At 41.9% G+C, this 18890-nt stretch overlaps 1 protein-coding gene across 1 annotated transcript in view; it reads left to right on the top strand.

The window, feature by feature from the left end:
* Window positions 1–18890, top strand: part of LOC115792865 (semaphorin-5B-like) — a 43524-nt gene continuing 24634 nt past the window's right edge. Inside the window, exons 1-2 of the mRNA XM_030747446.1 lie at window positions 1–109; window positions 7784–7842. The gene's annotated coding sequence lies outside the window, so the exon portion shown is untranslated. The remainder of the gene's footprint in view (window positions 110–7783; window positions 7843–18890) is intronic.

Here is an 18890-nt window from a genome sequence, read left to right as displayed (position 1 = left end):
GCAGAGCCCACAGCTGTGGACAGCCGATCTGCACTGAATCCTGCATCTGTCTCCGAACCCACGCAGCTTCACCCACCGGGGGGATCCTGTGATGACTCAAAGGTGAAAGGTAAGATCGAGCTAACATTTATTTTATTTTCTTGTTTTACATTTATAAAGTTTACTTCATGGGTAAGCTAATGGATTTCTTCAGCCCCATCTGTCGTTTTATGCGCTGCACGAGTTTAACGCCGAACTCCATTTAAAAATGTGCAGTTTGTAGTCGTGGGGCTGTCAGGAAAGCACATTTCTACTTAAAGCCGCGAAGCATCCTCTAGTTAGAGTTCACCCTCCAATTCGGCGCTGGTCCTTTCTTATTTAGCAATTCAATGTTGGAAGCATTAAGTAGGAAACTTTTGAAATTGACAGTTTGATTAAATGTACATCTTTAGAAGGATTAGGCAACCCATTCAATGGCTTAACTGTAAATAATGGTGGCATGGCTGTACAGTGGTCGTACTGGCTTCACACCAGCCCCAGTTGTTCCTCCAGGTGTTGCGTCAGTGTACATTTAAGACTGTGAACTTGCTGCCTGATGGTATGGTGAGTGAATAGTTTCCTCTTAGGACACACTGACAAATGGGCTCTGCTCCAGAGTGTACCCAGCCTTCTAAATGTAGTTGATTTGTGCAAAAGAACTTGCCAAAAAACAAACTGAAGACAAATGCAAAGCACATTCATGCTTCCAAAAGTAATAAAAATTCATTAATAAAAGAAATAAGCTTTTCTTCCGTTGCACCGTCCTGTCTGGAAAGCACACTGTGGCATCAGTCCTCCTTCTTTGTCTGCACTGTTGTTGTTGATTGGGGAAAAAAACCAAGAAGGCCGCTTCCATCACATCCACGTGGCACAAGAAAGACAAAAAAAGTGTGACATTAGTGGGATATTAACAGATAGTCACTTCAGACAGATTGTTCAGGCTGGAAGTAAACATGAATGTGCCGCTATCATTATTATGAGCTCCGCCAAGGAGGTTCTGTTTTTTTGCCTGTCATAATGCCTGTAAACACGAGAGCTCGAAAAGTTTTGAATGAATTCTGATCAAACTTTGTAGGGGTGTAGAGCGGGGTCATGTTAACAATCCATCCAAATTTGGCTTAAATCCACCAAAGTGTTCAAGGTCAATGTCATGATTGATTGGTGGAAAACTGACAAAAAGCCTTATAGCCTAGAAACTATGATACTGACAAGTGTGGTGTGGATTGTCATCATATAGAAAGTATGAATAAAGAGCATTATAGTTTGCATCCAGATATCGTGTCACATTTGACCTCTGACCTCACTTTAAAATTTCACATCTGCCTTTCTCTCAAGTTGGTGACAGCGAGCTGCCCTGGTGGAGGTTTGCGCTTCTTGCTGCTGCTGCTGTTTTTAATTTGTCAGTCGGTTAGATGATAAATCTGCCTGACTGAAGGCTGGCGACAGATCCAAACATGTGAAATCTATGATGAGCTTTGAAATTTAGATGCAGTTAGACTGCGTGGGAAGCATTAAATGTGTTCATTGCTATATAATGATCAACGACATGACAGTTTTAGTTGTTAAATCATTTTTCCACCACCTTTTCTTTCTGCCTCAGCACCAAATAGAGACAGAGCTGCTCAGAGGCCTGACTTCATGCAAGAGCCGTGCTGCTGCTAATATATAACCCCTGAAATGGAAGTGGCACTAAATCGTTAAACTGGATGCCTGAATGTGTTACCCACATACATTCAGAGTTTCACAAGGTTGGGCCGGAGTGGAAAAAGAGCAAATGGGCAGGTTTAGTCCCGAGGCTCTGACGGGCAGACTGAGACTGTGTGTGAGCGTGCTTACGCTCTATTTATTCAAGAAAACCTGGTAAAACTTGATTTAAAAGTCAGCAGAAAGCAGTGTTCTGACGCGCATTTGCATTTTGCGCCTCGCATGCAGGACAGTGGTGGTAATGACGGGGAAGAGCAAATAGAAGAAAATCTTGAAGTCATTCTAGAAATTAAAGCAGCGACCTTTGGGTGACGTGTGAATTTTGGTAAGAAGTTTTGCGCTGCTGTGTGAGATGCTTGCCCCCCCGAAAAAAAAAGCTCAGTCAAGAAGTAGCTCAAAGTTTACAGCTGCTAAAACCATCTCTCAGTTTTACATTTCTATTCCTGCACAAGTAAATAAACAAGATATGAAGAGCAAATATGATATTGTCAGTCAGGCATGTCAGTCTAGGTCAGACCCAAACAGGCCTTATGCTAATCGACGTGTGTTTGAGATCTGATTTTAGCAGATTTCCCAGAATGTTGTTCGGTGACTCACAGTAAGTGTCAGTGGGTTTCTTCGCTAACCTCTAAAACTGGAGCTACCCCCCGTTTCTTCTTCTGTGTGTGTGTGTGTGTGTGTGTGTGTGTTTATAGCTCCAGCAGAAAGGTAAACCTCGGTGACTGCGGGCTTTTCAAAAAACCAACACAGCCAGTCTTTAAAACGGAACGAGCTGAATGTTTGAAGTGTTTAAAGTCAATATTTCTTTGTGACGCGCCGACGTGTTTCACAGTGGAGCCCTATGTGCTGCACAAGGAGTCCATTGAAGGTGGTGACGTGGGTGGTGGGGGTTGGCGGTGGCGCTGGTTTTCGGGGGTTAAGAGTTGTTGGGTTACCGCTGTAGCCCTCCTGCAGCTGGGCTTTGATTAATGGAGCCCATTGGGGATGGGCTGATGTGTTTGAATTCACTGATTATGGGAATATTAGAGGGTTGATATTGCAATGTTCTTCAGTGCTATTATTTGTTAATAAGCTTAGAGGAAATGCTCTACAGGCTAATTTTGTTTTGATCTCTCTTCCATGTATTGAACTAAGTGCTGTGACCCACCTATATGGATAATAAATGCACAAATGCACATAACCTCAGCACAAAAAGTCATGAAGTCTGGCAGAATAAGCAGTTTGGCTTTGGCAGAGAAGATTTGGCAAGTTTTTCATGGGCGCAGCCCACATACTCAACTCTGCTGCTCAACCCACTAATGCATTTTCCTCACAAATGTGGCATTTAAGGTCAATAACCAGGCTTTCCTATAGTATAAGATTTATTGCCAAGAAGCATTGTCACAACAAAGAAACAATCAACCAGAGACAAATGTTACTTTTTATATAAAGTTTAGAGCCGCTCTGATAGTCAAGTGTTACATTTTCAAAAAAAAAAAAAAAAAAAAAAGGAATATTGTGGCCGCACTCCTCACCTTATCTCTAAGGGAGAGGCCAGCCACCCTTCGAAGGAAACTCATTTCTGCCGCTTGTATTCGCGATCTTATTCTTTCAGTCACTACCCAAAGCTCGTGACCATAGGTGAGGGTAGGAACGTAGATTGACCGGTAAATCAAGAGCTTCGCTTTTACACTAAGCTCCCTCTTCACCATCCGGGAGGGGCTCAGAGTAGAGCCGCTGCTCCTCCGCATCGAAAGGAGCCAGTTGAGGTGGCTCGGGCATCTGATTAGGATGCCTCCTGGGTGAGGTGTTCTGGGCATGTCCCACTGAGAGGAGGCCCCGTGATAGACCCAGGACACGCTGGGGAGATTATATCTCTCGCTGGCCTGGGAACACCTTGGGGTCCCTCCGGATGAGCTAGAGGAGGTGGCTGGGGAGAGGGAAACCTGGGCTTCTCGCTTAGGCTCCTGCCCCTGCGACCCGGCCCCGGATAAGCGGAAGAGAATGGATGGATGGATGGATGGATGGATGGATGGAATATCGTCTGATACTATCAAGCAGACATCTTATAAAATAATATAAAATCAAGTTAAGATTTGGCTAAATGATTAAATGTTTAGCAATGAGTAAAAAGCAGCCAGGTATGTACAAAACTGTTAAAATGTAACACTCTTTAAACTTTAATATAGTAAATACACAAAAACTGAGACCCTTTCATAAGATGCTGGGAGTCCCAGGCCACTGAAGTAACTTTAAATCATTATATTCAAGGTGATACAGACGCTCATATTCACTTGTTTAGTTGACAGTATGTTGGCTGTCTTTTAGCCCCCACCCAAAGCCCACCGTCCTCTGTAATGTTTAAACCCAGTCATTTTTCACTGGTCCTGGTTCGGCTTTTGCCGAAGGCTCCCCTGCAGTCTCACTGTGCCTGCAATCTTTCAGCCTCAGCGCTGACAGGAGGAGCTGCAAAAACACAGCCGGAGGAGGTCATCCTGAAGTTTGCACAGGAGCGAGCAATCCATCCTCTCGGAGGGTGATGGTGGTAGTGGTGGTGGGGGGGTCGGTGCTCTGCTGTGGTGAGACTGAGGCTGGGAGAGATGAATGTCCTGCCCTGTTAAAGTTGGGGATGAGGCTGGACAGTGTTATTTGTCTCTTAGGCTCCGCTGGGCGCATGAGAAGCTAAACGAGCCTGTCGTTTCTCAGCGCGTTTGATTTATTGGTGCCATTAATTGCTGAATAGGAGGTCACCCCTTCGCCTTATCAGATTGGCAGCCACTTGTACAGCCGTGCCTGGCTGCTGTCTCTGTCAACAGTAGGAGGAGCTGTCATATTTCCTGCTTGCTGGCTTGATGGAGCGTCTGCACAAAGCTCGAGAAGCACTGTGCAAAGATGATGAGCATCCATAGAAGAGCTATTTGATCTTAGCCTGTCATACGTCCCACCGATCAGGCTCATTACAGCCAGAAGATTTCTCTATTTATCAGTATTATTGATCCTCCATGTCTTTTTGCTATTCACCTGTTACTCCTTAGTTTTCATGGTGCGTTTAGATTACTTAGATAAACCCAGAATTCTTATAGCATGTGTTTCGGCCATTCCTGCACTCAGCAGTGGTCAGTGTCAGCACTGTGCAAATGGTGCACAGCACGAGCAGCTGTGTTCACTCACTTAAGCAAATATCACACATGTATAACAAACCAAAAAAACCTTCTAGGAATGACGAAAAGAATGCGATTATGCTTTAAGGTTTGAAGGAACATCGAGAGGCAAAAACTGTCCCTCAGCACGCGGCGGCGGAGAGCGGAATATCAAAAATACTGGATGTAAATGAATGCAACAGAAAGATTGGGCTGCATTGCCATTTCTGAGGCTGTAATTTAAAGATGCCGTGTGTTGAATTGGAAAATGTTTATCTTGCTTCCAACACAGGGCGCAGACTTCTGCATTTTCAGGATTTTTACATTTCTTTTCAAGCAAAAACTCTTGCCTCTTGAAGAGGCTTGCACAAAAAAAAAAAAATCTTCAACCAGTTGCTGTGGGGTATTTATGGTGTTTTGTATTTTTGTTGAAACGATGGTGTGTTTGTGGTTGCTTTTAAACTTTTTTGCCCTTAATGGGTCACAGTCAGTTCAATTTATTAGTGGCCGTTATCGCAGCTTTATGCTGAGCATCGGGTCTCCCACGAGGGAAGTCTGGATTTCTTTGTGTAGGCAAACAAAATGTTTGTCTGAACTAATGGACTTTGGTGTTGACTGTGTCTCCTGATTCATTTACACATCGATGCTCCTGCAGCTGCAGCTGCAGTCAACCAACACCAAGTCTCACCAAGTATCCAGATGATTTAAAATGTGGCTGAGGGCACTCACCCTCCTGTCTGGCTTCATGGCGACTCATTGAAATGTCAATAGTTAGTTTGAGCAAGAGTGAGGCCGTCGCTGCATTTGAATTTGACACTAACTTTCAAGGTTTTGCCATAAATGCTTTGCTTTTTTACTTCAGCGTGCTTCTCAAATGGAAACAAGTCAGCATACAAATCCAGATTCAAACAATTTCATTCCATCCATTATTTATCTACCACTGATTGTTTGTCAACATAACATATACTGTAGCAAACCCAGCAACTTTTTCACAAAACTTGGCTTAGTCCTTGTGATTCCCATGTTAAGTGCACAACTTTCCAGTATTAAAAAGCATACTTACAGACTTGTGCAACAAAAGCCTCTCTGGCTAGGGTCCCCCTTAATAAGAGCTCCGAGTGGGGGGTTTATAACTCATCCACCTTGATAACGGAGTTAGGCGTTGGTCGCGTGTCCCAGTCAGAGTCTACTGGGCTCACACAGGACCTTTTCAGCGTGTGTGTGTGTGTGTGTGTGTGTGTGTGTGTGTGTGTGTGTGTGTGTGTGTGAGTGTGTTTGGGGCATTTATAATGGATGATCTCCAAGCTAGATCTATATTATGGCTTGCAGATCATCCCAGAAGTTTGTGCTTTTGGTTTTAGTGACTGACGTGTGTGAATCTACATTGCACCTGTATAGTTTATGAATTCACATTTCTAATCAAGCTTGGCAGCCTTAACTGCCAACTTAGCACTCCAGCCTTTCATTCATAGAAGCTAACTTCAGGCTTCAAAATAACAACATGGAGGTGGCCAAAAATATAGGGTTCACTTGTTACCACCAGCATCTGTTTGCTGCTGCTGCAGGAATATGTATCATTTGTTCTTCCTCCTGTTTAATGATCACATGAAACCTTTTTTGCCTTGGTTAAAATTTAACACGTGATATGTGAGAATGAAGTCACACTTCATCTGTGTGTGTTGTAATTCAAGCTTCTTGTTAAGTGTTTTGGTAGCTCCAGAGGCATGTTAGTCCCTCCCTTTGGTGGCCCTTCCTCCCCATGCTTATAAGGACACAAAGAGTGTGAAAGAGAAAGCAAAAGTTAAAGACTTAAGCCACACCCCCAAAAGCAAATAATTAAAAGGCCTATGTACACTTTTTATTTCAGTGTGAAAATCTCTGCTTCTGTTTTGCTGCTCTCCTCTGCTCTCTATTGCACCACATGTATCTCCTCTGCTCCACTGAGCAGACATCAAAGAGAGCAAAGGAGAGTAGTGAAACAGCAGTAGACTCTTATCTCTTGAGCGCTCCTATTGCTTTAAGTGCTCAAAAGGGCTTTGAGTGCTCAGTTAAAGTAGAGAAGAGCTACAGAAGTACCAGTCCATTTACCACCGATCATGATGGTGGGCTCACTGTCAGCTGTCTTATTTCTTCTCATGGCCATTTAACGTATTTTAAAAATACTATCTTGGAATAATGATTTTCCCAAGCTTCTGAGTTATTTTGCTTGTATGATAACAAGATTGATGTTAATGGAAGAACATCCCTCGGCTCCCATGACTTCATGAGTTGAATTGCTAAAGTACATTTTGTAAATTATGGTCATTATTAGTCAGAAAGGAGGCTTACCCATATTACACTCATTGGCTGGCGACTTGTCCATTGCAAGTCATTAGCCAGTAAGCATGCAACACATAGACCACAGTCAGATCCATCCTAGCTTGTCACATCCAGGGTTTCTGAATATTCTTCAGCACTCACAAGGAGAGGTGGTGGTATGCAGTTACTTTGTTTGCTGATCGGCTCCTCTCCATCAGTGCATCAGTCTGAGGGGAATACGAGTGAGTAACAGGACATGTTGATAAGTTCTCTGTTTTAAATGCAGTGCAAAAACACAACAATACTGAGCTGGTTTTAGGGACAAACCACAGCTAATTCAAATGCTTGAGCTGGCTCCCACCGTACTGTGACCTAATTCTTTAACAAAATCTAAAACTGGATCTCACACAGGGCAGAACATCTCTTTCTATTGAGTTAACAGTTTGCTCCGCACAAATAGAAATTCTTCGCTCCCCCCCATTTCCCCCCATCTCTCTCTCACACACACACACACACACCCCTTTACCTCCCCTCACCTCCCTGCACACTCTCTGGTCAGCATGCCACAGTGTGCCTATGTGTAACAAGTTCTCCATCTCTTGTTTTTCATACCTCTTCCTTTCTCTCCCTCTCACCATGTGAAGCTCGGGGATCCGTGCCACTCATTCGTCATCCGAATCTATCTGGTGGTAATGGTGAACTAGTAAGTTTATTTTCTTCTATGTTGTATTTGTGCAGCATGTGCACTGCTCGCACGTATCCCATGCAGAGATTGGCCGTATTTGTGCAATCACTTATTCTTTTGTGTTGTCCTGTCCTTTCTGTCTTTGTGTCTACTTTATGTGCCTGTTTTTCTGTCTGCCGGTCTGTCAGTTTTCATGTTACCTCTCTACAGGCTCATTTCTCCTCTAATCCTCTATAATATGACCCTTCACCTACCCCTCCTCCTTTTTGATCCATCATCTTCAGCATATATCACGCTAGCTGTGACTTTGCAGACATGTGGCATGGATAGCCATTTGTTAACACTGAGGGGGGTGGAAGTTTGTGTAATGTGTGGTGGATATTTCCTTTGTTCTGGCTAAAGCATAAGTGCTAAAACTGACACAGGAATGGTGTGAAGAGAAGCAGGGGAGACAGAGGAAACTCCCAGCCCTGGATCAATAGCCTTAGTGTGGGTTATTATGTCTGAATGTGTGTGTGTGTGTGTGTGTGTGTGTGTGTGTGTGTGTGTGTGTGTGTGTGTGTGTGTGTGTGTGTGTGTGTGTGTGTGTGTGTTTTCAGTTAAGTAACGAACCCGTTCTCAAGCAAGAGCCACATGTTGCACGTGTGCAAGTGCAATGTTCCTGTTTGCCCTTTTTCCACAGAGCAGTATGCTTATGTTTAAATTGCAATTAGTCTCCTTCTGCGCCTCAAATAATTGCTGGCAGCGTGCTGCTGTCTGGTTAATCAGAGTACTAATATTTGATTAATAAATCGTTTGCTGATTAATGTCTTTGGGGTATTTTTACACCATGGGGATCATTTATGGAAATTAGACATTAGTGTAAAATAATAGCCATGATAATTTTCACAAATACTATGTTCTGGTGGATTATATGAGACAGCAGCATTGGTTATGTGTGTTGGATTAGTAATTGAAATGCTTAGACTGTCGGCAAACCAAGAAATTCAAAACCCAAGAGAATCTTATTTGGAATGATGATATTATTTCAGTTTGTATCTGCCATGCACAGTTTGGGGAAGTAAGTCATCCACAAGTCATTTTAATCAGTTACTGTGAATTAAATTGTAGCTGCTGATCAAAATGTTGGTGATTGCTAAACAGATTCATTAGGAATATATTCTCAACAGTAAAGAACTTGTATATAGAACATAGTAGAGCCTGAACGATATGGGCCTTTTGAGACCGATATCAATATTTGGGGATTTAAAAATCTGATATATCAGCTGATATTTATTATTTATTTACTCATTTATGAACTCGATGTGGTTCTCCACCGGCAGTGCGTTAGCACACTCTAGGGAAATACTGACAGAGAGATCATCTGCTGTCAGATGAAGGCAGTGTCCAAAGTATGTGGTACAACCTGCCTGTAGGCTGCTTATGCTTGAGCTGTTGCTGGTTCATTGGTCAGCTACAGAGAAGAGCAAAGTCGTAACATACAAAGAGCTGAAGTGAAAGTGAGTGTTAAAAACAATGTGTGTCCACTGCAGCCACTGTATTTTTTGGTCTGTTGTGTTTATGGTGTTACAAGTGTGTTACCAACAGGGAAGCTTGCAGGGTGCCCTCTGGTGGACAAACTGTGCAGCATCAACACTCATACTGAGTTTCTAGGGCAGGGCTATTCAATTAGCGGCCCGAGGGCCACATCCGGCCCGCGATCCCCCTTTGACTGGCCCACCCCCTGACTGACCCAATGTAAGCTGCAAAAACGCATTTAAATCATATTTGCTGTGACAGTTTTAAAAATTCCCGCCCTTCCTCTTGTACTTGAACACACCACTAGCAACGCCAGCCCAGAATACTCTCTCCAAGCGCGACAACCGCCAAAATATATATCAGTGACAGGTCAAAAACATATAATTGACAATGAAAATCGCCGTTTTAACCCTGCTTGAACTGATAAATCTGTTTATTTTACCCCAAAGACTGAACTCTAAGACTGAACTCATTAGGTCAGTATTACTTTGAATATGCAGAAGAAGCTTTAATTTTACAGTTATTAAATGTTCACTTGGTGCAATTTCTTTTGTTGAAATACTTAATGCACTGCATCAGTTGGTCTTTCTAGTTCAACAAATGCACTTTTGCAAATACATCTAAAATGTTATAGAAGACTTTACTGTTGCAAAAAGTTATTATTAATTTTTTTTTTATTAAACATATGTGTGGTGAATAGATGCCTTGTTAAAAATATTCTGGTCAAGGTTTGGACCAAATGTTAAAATTTGCAATGCACTTTAATTATTTTGCTCATCAATAAATGATGCAGTATAAAGCCTTTATTGTGAATTCCTTTATTTATTTTTATGACTTAGTTCAGGTGTTAGTATATTTAGAGTTAAATCTCAAGAAATAATATAAGTAGGGGTCTTCGGCCCAGTGGCATCTCAAAATTTTCAAATCTGGCCCAGAAGAAAAAGTCATTGAATAGGCCTGTTTTTCTCCTGTTGCCTTCTTTACTTTTTAAATTTTCATATGTTGGCTGCTCTAAGTCCCAGTACCAGAAAATATCGGCCTGCCGATAAATCAGTTGGGCTTGAGACCATAACATTCCTTTTTGTCCTTTTCCATCTTTTCACTATGAAGGAATACTGTCTTTTGGTATATATTTTCTGACAACATGAATTAGAAAAGTTGTGAAAAATTTGAGTGCCACACCGTTACACGTAGGTTGGCATCTAGATATATTTTATTGATTTTGGAGCATGCGCTCAACTTTTTTGTTTTTTATCAGTTCTCTTTTTGAACTTGCATCTGTCATCGTCACTCACCTCTTTTTTTATACCCCACTCTGCATTTTATCATTAGTTATTATTAATCTCTGGTTCTCTTCCACAGCATGTCTTTTGTCCTGTCTCTCTCCTCTCATCCCCAACCGGTCGCGGCAGATGACTGCCCCTCCCTGAGCCTGGTTCTGCCGGAGGTTTCTTCCTGTTAAAAGGGAGTTTTTCCTTCCCACTGTCGCCAAGTGCTTGCTCACAGGGGCTTGTTTGATTGTTGGAGTTTTCTCTGTATTATTGTGGGTTCTTTACCTTACAATATAGAGCACCTTGAGGCAACTGTTGTCTTGTGATTTGGCGCTATAGAAATAAAATTGAATCTACCAGTCAAATCAATAGGCATTGCTTGGAGCAATCTGACAGCAGCTTGTTTTGAACGTGACTTGCCTACTACTACTACTTCAGCTACGCAAATGTCCTCCAACCAGACCAGGAGCAGTATAATAATAACAGCTACAGCTCTGTGACCAGCAGTCTGCTCTGGTCCTGGTGGACTTGTTGTTGGGCAAGAATGTCTTTCAGAGCTGGAAATTCACCAAAAATGTTCCTTCTGAAATCAGAAAGGGGTTCTGGCATGACTGCACAGAGTGAAGCTTGTTTGCCAGCAGTCAAAATGTGGTTTATGTTCAAATGCTCAAAATAATCAACTGTAAAGTTGCAGCTGTGACAATACTCATAACTTATCTCTTACACTTCAACAATAACCTTCCCAACACTGGCCATGCATGATAAAATTAGTCTGCTCAAAACAATACCAATGTGCACTAGGTCAAAGTTCACTTAAAGAACAAAGAGCCATCAATCTTATTATTTAATATCTTAAATAATAAAATATTAGTATGCGACACAGCATGCAAAAAACAGACTGAAGTCCAAAATTTTCATTTTTTATGCTTCAAAACATCTAGATTAAAATGTAAAAACAGATTTATTTATTTTTGATTAGTTTTTAACTGTCAAACTGTGTCTGTTCTTTGAATTACTGTAGTTTAGTATCGGTGCAAATGGACAGTCACTTGAAGAGTGTTTTTTCAGATAGAAACAAGAAGCTGCTGATCAGTCAGAAATCACACAGAGTTATCGTCACAGGCTAAAGACAGAAAAGTCGTCAGCGTCACTAATGGGGGCAAAATTCGCTGGCTGATTGGCTCGGTCGTACCCCTAGGCGTTTGTGGCTGCGCTAAGTCACAAGTTTGCTGAGCAGGGTTTGGGGGGAAATTTTATTTTCAGATTATGCATCAGAAACTGTTCAATCAGAAATATTCGCAGACAGCGAAGTTAAGATAAGAAGGATTGGATAACTTGGAAAGCCCCATGCTGTCACATACATCATTTTTATTGTGCATCTAACCATTTAAATTATGTGTACAAAGTAATCTATACAGCAAACTATTAAAAAAATCTCTGTCAGATCTTAATGCTGACTGAGCTTGACTTAGGGAACTCTCTTCCACTTACTGCCTTTATCCTGGGCTTTCAATAGCATATTATGGTCTTACTTAATGGATGGCGTTTGCTCAGCTGTCATAGAGCTTGTTCAGTTAATATAATGTGACCTAAAGAAGGAATATCAGCTGTGATGACTGTTTTAAATGGCATGGTTTTACTCAGTGCTCAGTAATGGCTTTGAATGAATGAGTCCTGTTCTTTGTTTACAGATGTCTGGTCAGTATGTGAAGGAGCTCTTAATATTAGAGAGGTGTGGATTCATCTGGGTAATATAGTTTGGCAGCTGCTCTTTGTAATCTAGAGCCTGTTAACGCTTGTCCTTAAAGTTAATCTTAGCTGATCAGGTCAAAAGTGGACAGTGGTAAATACAAGTGTAAACAAGCACCAAGACTCTTTGTGATCTGATCACTGGGACCATTTGCCGAGGTAGTCTGGGGCACATTTGACTATGGATCTTTTGCAGGTTAAAGATTAATGTGTGCAGATGCATCCCCAACAGAAAAATATGCCATCAATGGAGGATGAAGTGCTCCTTTTTTTGTCTAATCTTAGTTCTTTTGTTTTCTCATCTAGACCTTCTTAAGTTGATTAAGTTGATGTGACAATGTGTAAGAAAATTGGTACATGAGAGGCCAAATGGACACCTCGGAGAGACATGATAAACAGATTTGAATACCAAAGGTTAAAAATCTCATAGAGTGCTGTCTGTGCATTTGTAATACATGAATTAATTACTTTTTTTTCCCCCTATGAGTAGATTTTTGTTGAATGCAAAAAATGTCTAGAATCAAAAGTTGTAAGCACAGGGAACAAATGAGATTTCAAACAAACGAGGAACTAGAGATAAAATATGGGAAGTATATCAGGTGAGCATGAGCAGTACAACAGATTAGATATACAGAGAGGGTTGATTGGATAACAGGACATGGGTGAAAACAGTAAGGGCGGGGCAGTCACAAAGGAGGGAAGACAAAGACAGGAAGTGAACACAAAATCAAAACACATGACAAAAACCAACTATCAATAAATACAGAAAATAACCAAAAGACAAATAATGAAGACTGACATTAAAAATCCTAACAGAGATAGAGGAACACAGAAGACGCTAACATCTGCACAAGACAGAGGGAAACAAAGACAGGAAAACACTGTGGAAGAAGATTAGAAACACAAGAAAGAACATCAGCAAAATCAAAACAGGATCCATCCAACCACAAAGCCAGTCATTAATTTTCTTCCGCTTTTCAAATTCAAGTTGCCCTGGATGCCATAGGTCGAGAGGCAGGGAACACCCTGGACAGGTCACCAGTCTGTCACAGGGCTAACACATAGAGACAGAGAACCATTCATACTCGCATTCAAACCTACAGCCAATTTAGCACCACCGGTTAACCCAATGTTTATCAAACTGTGGGGCGCGCCCTACTGGTGGGATGTAGGGTCATGACAGGTCAAGCACAAACGACCTGGGAGAAAAGTCACGCAGAACAAATGTTGAACGTTGGAAGAATTTTCAAGGCGGAACAACGAAATAACGTAAGTATACAGCAGCAGGTACGTTAGCATAGCGAAATTCTCCACCACCTTTTTGTGTATATAGAGCCGCAGCGGCGGTGCCAGGGGGGGCGCTAGGGGGTGCTATAGCTCAGTCATAGCACCCTGACAGCTGAAAATAGCTTGTGTTGAGAACTGAAAGAACAAATGATCCTCCATAGCACCCTCAGTAAAATGCTTAGCCCTCCCTTAGCACCTGCAGAAAAATATGTCTGGAGCCACCACTGTAGAGCCGTCGCACCTCTTCAACACCAGTGCCCACATCCCCCTGACCTTGCTTCGCCAACACGGGGATTTGGGTGGGGAATGAAAAGATTTCATTATGTAAAGTGGGGTATGATGGGAAAAGTTTGAGAACCACCACCGTTGTGGTGGTTAGCACTCTTGGCACGGTTTTCCACCTGTGCAAACCATCTCCTCCATGTCAAGAGCGTTGGAAGCTTCTGCGCAGCACCTTAAATATTGATTATCAGCCTTGCCATGGAGTGAAGCAGAACTATTGTCTTTTAAAATTTGATATCAATACAAGCATTAGATTGGAGCGCTGTCTCTGCACCATCTACTTGGGAGATAATCATTAGCAGTTATACATGCTGAGTTGCAGTAATGTATAAATGAACTTTTGCTCGCTTTTTTGCCATTTAGTGCTAAATAAAATTTAAAAAATATCTCTTGATAGACTAGATGAATTATAAGGTTTGCATTAAAGTAGATATAAGCCATAATTTAACCAATTATTTATATAAAATCATCTGTCAGTGACACCATAACTACTTAACAACTGCTAAATGGAAGAAACTAAAAGTTTGTCCCAGAAAAATGTGAAATGAATTGTTATTATGATGCTATTTAAGTGCAGCTAAGATTGCTTGATGCTGTGTGCTTCTTCATTTTTTTATTACAAGTTTTCCATCACCCTTCCTTCACATTGATATTCATGTTACGGAGAATGAACTGTCAAACCAATAATCTTCAATCATGTCTACTGACAGAGCGATTCCCTTCAAGTGCGGCAGCGGGTATTGACAGAGAAAAATTGCAGCTGTATGTGTTTGGTTATACATCGCAGTTGTGTCATTTGGCAAAAGCAAAGCAAAAGAAATGGAGATCGTGATAAGAGGACGGAGGGAGACTGGGGGGGGGGGGGGGGGGGGGGGGGGGGGGGGTGAGGAGAGATAGGAAGAGAGGGATCAGTGCAGCTGTGTGCCTCTTTAGGATTCCTGCTCTCTACCTCCTCTCGCCTGGGCCAAACCGGCATCATTAGGTTTGGCAAATTACCCGAGCGGCCATTGTGGCGCAGCCATGGCACGTTAGTGTGTCTTTTTAACTGTGGCTAAACTCAGTCTATTCACTTGTAAAAGAGAGCAGCCATTGGCAGATAGTTGGCAGGTTGCACAGAGAGGCCATTCACCCCGGTAGGAAGGAGCTGAGAACACTGCCTCGGAAATGGTCCTCTCTGAATATTTTGATGGAGAGACTTTGGGTGCCCTCTCAGTGTCCATTTGCTCCAGCTTCACAAATCTGCATCAGCTGGCTTCATTGGTAATCAATATCACTACTTATTATAGGTGAGGGCAAACAGGAGCTGCAGCCAAAAAGAGAATTTTAGCCCTCTGATTTGATGTTGTCCTTTTTTTTTGAAACGTAAGAAGGAATTTGGAGTTTGGTATCCAGGTTTTCTCTGCGTGTAAAGGGGTGGCTGGTGAGGGTTGGGAGGGTTGGGGGGAGGTCCACTCTTTCTTTTCATGATATTTGGATGCTGTCCAAATACTCGGGTGGAGAGAGTTTAGACAAGAGGCTGATATACAAGGGTCAGATGCTGGACTCCCTCCTTTTATTTTTGATGCCACGGAGGAACAAATTACAGGGCTTCCGAATGAAGAAATAATTACTCGCAATTAATTTCGCTGTCATATAGTTCCTCCTTAAAGAGGATTCGTCTGGATTTTAATGAAGCACACTTAACACGTACATCCAGTGTCGCTCAGTGGTGCTCGGTTTGCAGCCTGTGTGGCGGAAGTGCTAAAAAGCATTTTCAAGGTCTTCTGTAGTGCATCTTTTGTAGGCAGATCACGACATAGATAATTACCTATAATAGCTGTTTCGCAAGAAATGAGGGGGGAGGTTACTCATGCTGACAGAAAAAGGAAACGGCCTCTTCACAGTTACCAAGCCGATGTATTAAAGCTTAATAACCTGCTGGTCACATGACCACAAAGGATCTTCACCCTTGACTTATTTTTCCTACAGTCAGATCAAGCGCTTGATTGGCCAGAGCACTGAAATGTTCTACCAGAGTCCTCATAACTTCTCTGGGATACGCTCGTTCAGTTCAAGTGTGCCGTTCATCAAATAAAGACAAGAGGCCGTTCCATGTTTCTTAAATTTTAGTATTTGTCACCATATTCAAGAAATCTCACAAACCTGCAGGCAAAAAAAAAAAAAAAAAAAGCAACCAACACCTGTACTCGTGTCTCCTGACAAAAACCTCTGCGTTGTGAGAAGTTTGTACAACTGTGACAAAGTGCTGCAGAGGCGCTGCTGCTCTGTCCAAACAGTGTGTCACAACACACATTTCCACTTAAATGTTGGACCAAGGGAGAAACTTCAAAGGCTTCTACATTCTGTAGCTTTAGTGTGCAGGGGAAGGAGAACAGGGGGGAAGAATTGCTTATTTTTTTTATACCTTTCCCAAATTTGTCTGAGGAATTACTGGGTAATTTTACACGTTCAAACAACGTGAGAAAGAAAACAAACTGGCCGTCTTCTGAAGACGTGACACAGCCTCTTTTTGAAGGATTATAATAATACCCTGTGTGAATCGTTTCCACCAAACCCCCTTGCTTACAGGTTTATATTTATACTTTAAAATACATGTTACTGTCACAATTACTTTAATACAGTTTTAAAACATATTTCTATTGTTTGTATGTTATTTACCCTCACCATGCACTTTATTTTTTATTAGGTACATCTCATCTACTGCTTGATATTGCAAATATCTAATCAGCCAATCACACGGCATGTAGAAACATTCAAGATGACCTGCTGAAGTTCAAAGTGTGCGTCAGAATGGGGAAGAAAGGTGATTTAAGTGACTGACTGTGGCGTGATTGTTGGTCTGAGTATGAGTGGCAGTTTTCTGGGTGAAAATGCTTTGTTAATGTCAGACCTAAGTGCATCTCCTGGAAGCAAAATATAAAGTCTCTCACTCCATGAGTACCTGCATGATGGCTATGACTAAAACTTGTAGCAAATTACTCGACAGCTTTGTGCTCCCTCTCTTTTTATGGTTATTGCCACTTTGGAAAAATAAGGAAGGGATAACATCTATTATCCAGTAAGTCAACCATTTTCCTGACGCCTTTGTTACTCACCGTGTTTGGTGGACACACATCTTTGGCCAAATGGATGCAATTGCATTGATGATTTCAGTGCATCTTTGTGAGCTCGGTGGCTACGCAGGCACGCTGTGCAGACTCGCTTTTATGGACGTCTGAGTGCACGTCGGATGATTTACGTTAGCATCCACTGCATTGTTTCTCTTGACCTTCATGCATTAGTAATCCTGCAGTCTGTGATGTGTTTTCAGGCAGATGGATAAGTTAGTTGTGTTGTGGTGCAGACACAGGGCACTCTTTGCATTTGATTTGTTCTTGGTTAACTTCACTTGCCCTAAATCCAAACAACAAATGATGAGCCGCTTCGAGGGACAAGCTCTTCGCCTTCTGTTGTGCCAGACATTAGATTTTTGTTGTATGTCTGTCTTTTAATCTAGTGTTACGCATCCAGACTACTTCCAGGAAACTTCAAGCTGTGTGATGCAGGGGACAGCTGTGTTTGGCATATGCAGGCGCGTGGTCAGACAGTGATTTCAGGAGCGGTTGATTTGCTTTTGATCTGCATTCATTTGGTGGAGCACGCATTTTCAATATCGGTCTGTTATGTTCATTTTATTGTGGAAAGCCAAAATCATGATTGAGATTAAAATTCGTTTCATTGAGCAGCCCTAAGGTGACTACTCGTTAAAACCAGGGTACGCAGAAGAATTTCTTTGAACGCAAAAAAAGTCAAATTATGAAGCAGCAGAAGACCACACCAGGTGCAATTCCAATTAGCTAAGAACAGGAAACAGGTTACAGTTTGCAAGGGCTCACCAACATTGGACAACAAAAGACTGGAAAGCTGCCTGGTCTGCTGTGAGGGAGGGCAGGGTCAGAATTTAGCATAAGCAACATGAAAGCATGGATCCATCCTACCTTGTGTCAATGGTTCAGGCTGCCATTGGTGTAATGGTCCAGGGGGCATTTTCTTGGCACACTTTGAACCCCTTAGTACCAGTTGATTGTTTAAACACCACAGCCTACCTGAGTATTGTTGCTGGTCATGTCCATAACTTTATGACCACCATCACGCCACATTCAGTCACTATCGGTAGTGCAGGAAAAGTTCAAGCACATTTAATGAACTCTCTATTTTTTTTTTAGTTTAAGAAACTTCTACAAATCAAGTGCCAGCAATAAATGTCAAAGTGAATTCCAGTGGCAGATAAAGTGTCTATATATGGGCACAAGTTTCAGAGAGGAAGTTAGCCACGAGCTGATTCTGTTTGCAGGGTTAGTTTACATCTCAGGATGTGATGGACAGCAGAGCCTTCTCCCAGGCAAGCGACACTAATGACTCTGAGGCCACTCACAGCGACTGCTTTGGTCAGCAGGAGTTACTTTCAACATCAGTTTGCTTCCTCAGTTTTGCTGGTGAAGTGCACATTCCTTAACAACTTGTTTGGATCCATATAGATCTCCTCTCGATAATGTAGTAAATGCTTAAATGCATCTCTGTGCATTTCCTTTAAATATTTAACAGAATGCATTTCATTCAGTCTTGTCTCAACAAGCTGCAGAAGGATGAGTGCAGTGGTATGCAATTGTCAAACATTTCCAGGGCAAATCTAATCTACTAATACTTCTTTGGCAAAAAGACACTCCAATAAAATAAAATAAAAGCAAACAGAAAAAAATAGAGAGAATTTTGGCAGTATTGAATGCTGCTGCAAACCCTGAATAAACCCTATCATACTTCAAAATAAAAGCTTCACTTTACCAGCACTCTTCTAACAGGTTAACATCACTGTTTTATGTTTTGAAGTTGCTGCAGGAAAATGAAGTTATCATCATGCTTCAGCAGCTGCACGAGCATCTTAGTTATGTTGTCTGCATTTTGTCTGTGAGATGTTTGAAT

Source organism: Archocentrus centrarchus, chromosome 2 (assembly GCF_007364275.1).
Source record: "Archocentrus centrarchus isolate MPI-CPG fArcCen1 chromosome 2, fArcCen1, whole genome shotgun sequence".
Lineage (NCBI taxonomy): Eukaryota > Metazoa > Chordata > Actinopteri > Cichliformes > Cichlidae > Archocentrus > Archocentrus centrarchus.
The sequence above is the reverse complement of the archived record's forward strand: the minus strand, read 5'-3'. Positions and strand labels throughout refer to the sequence as shown.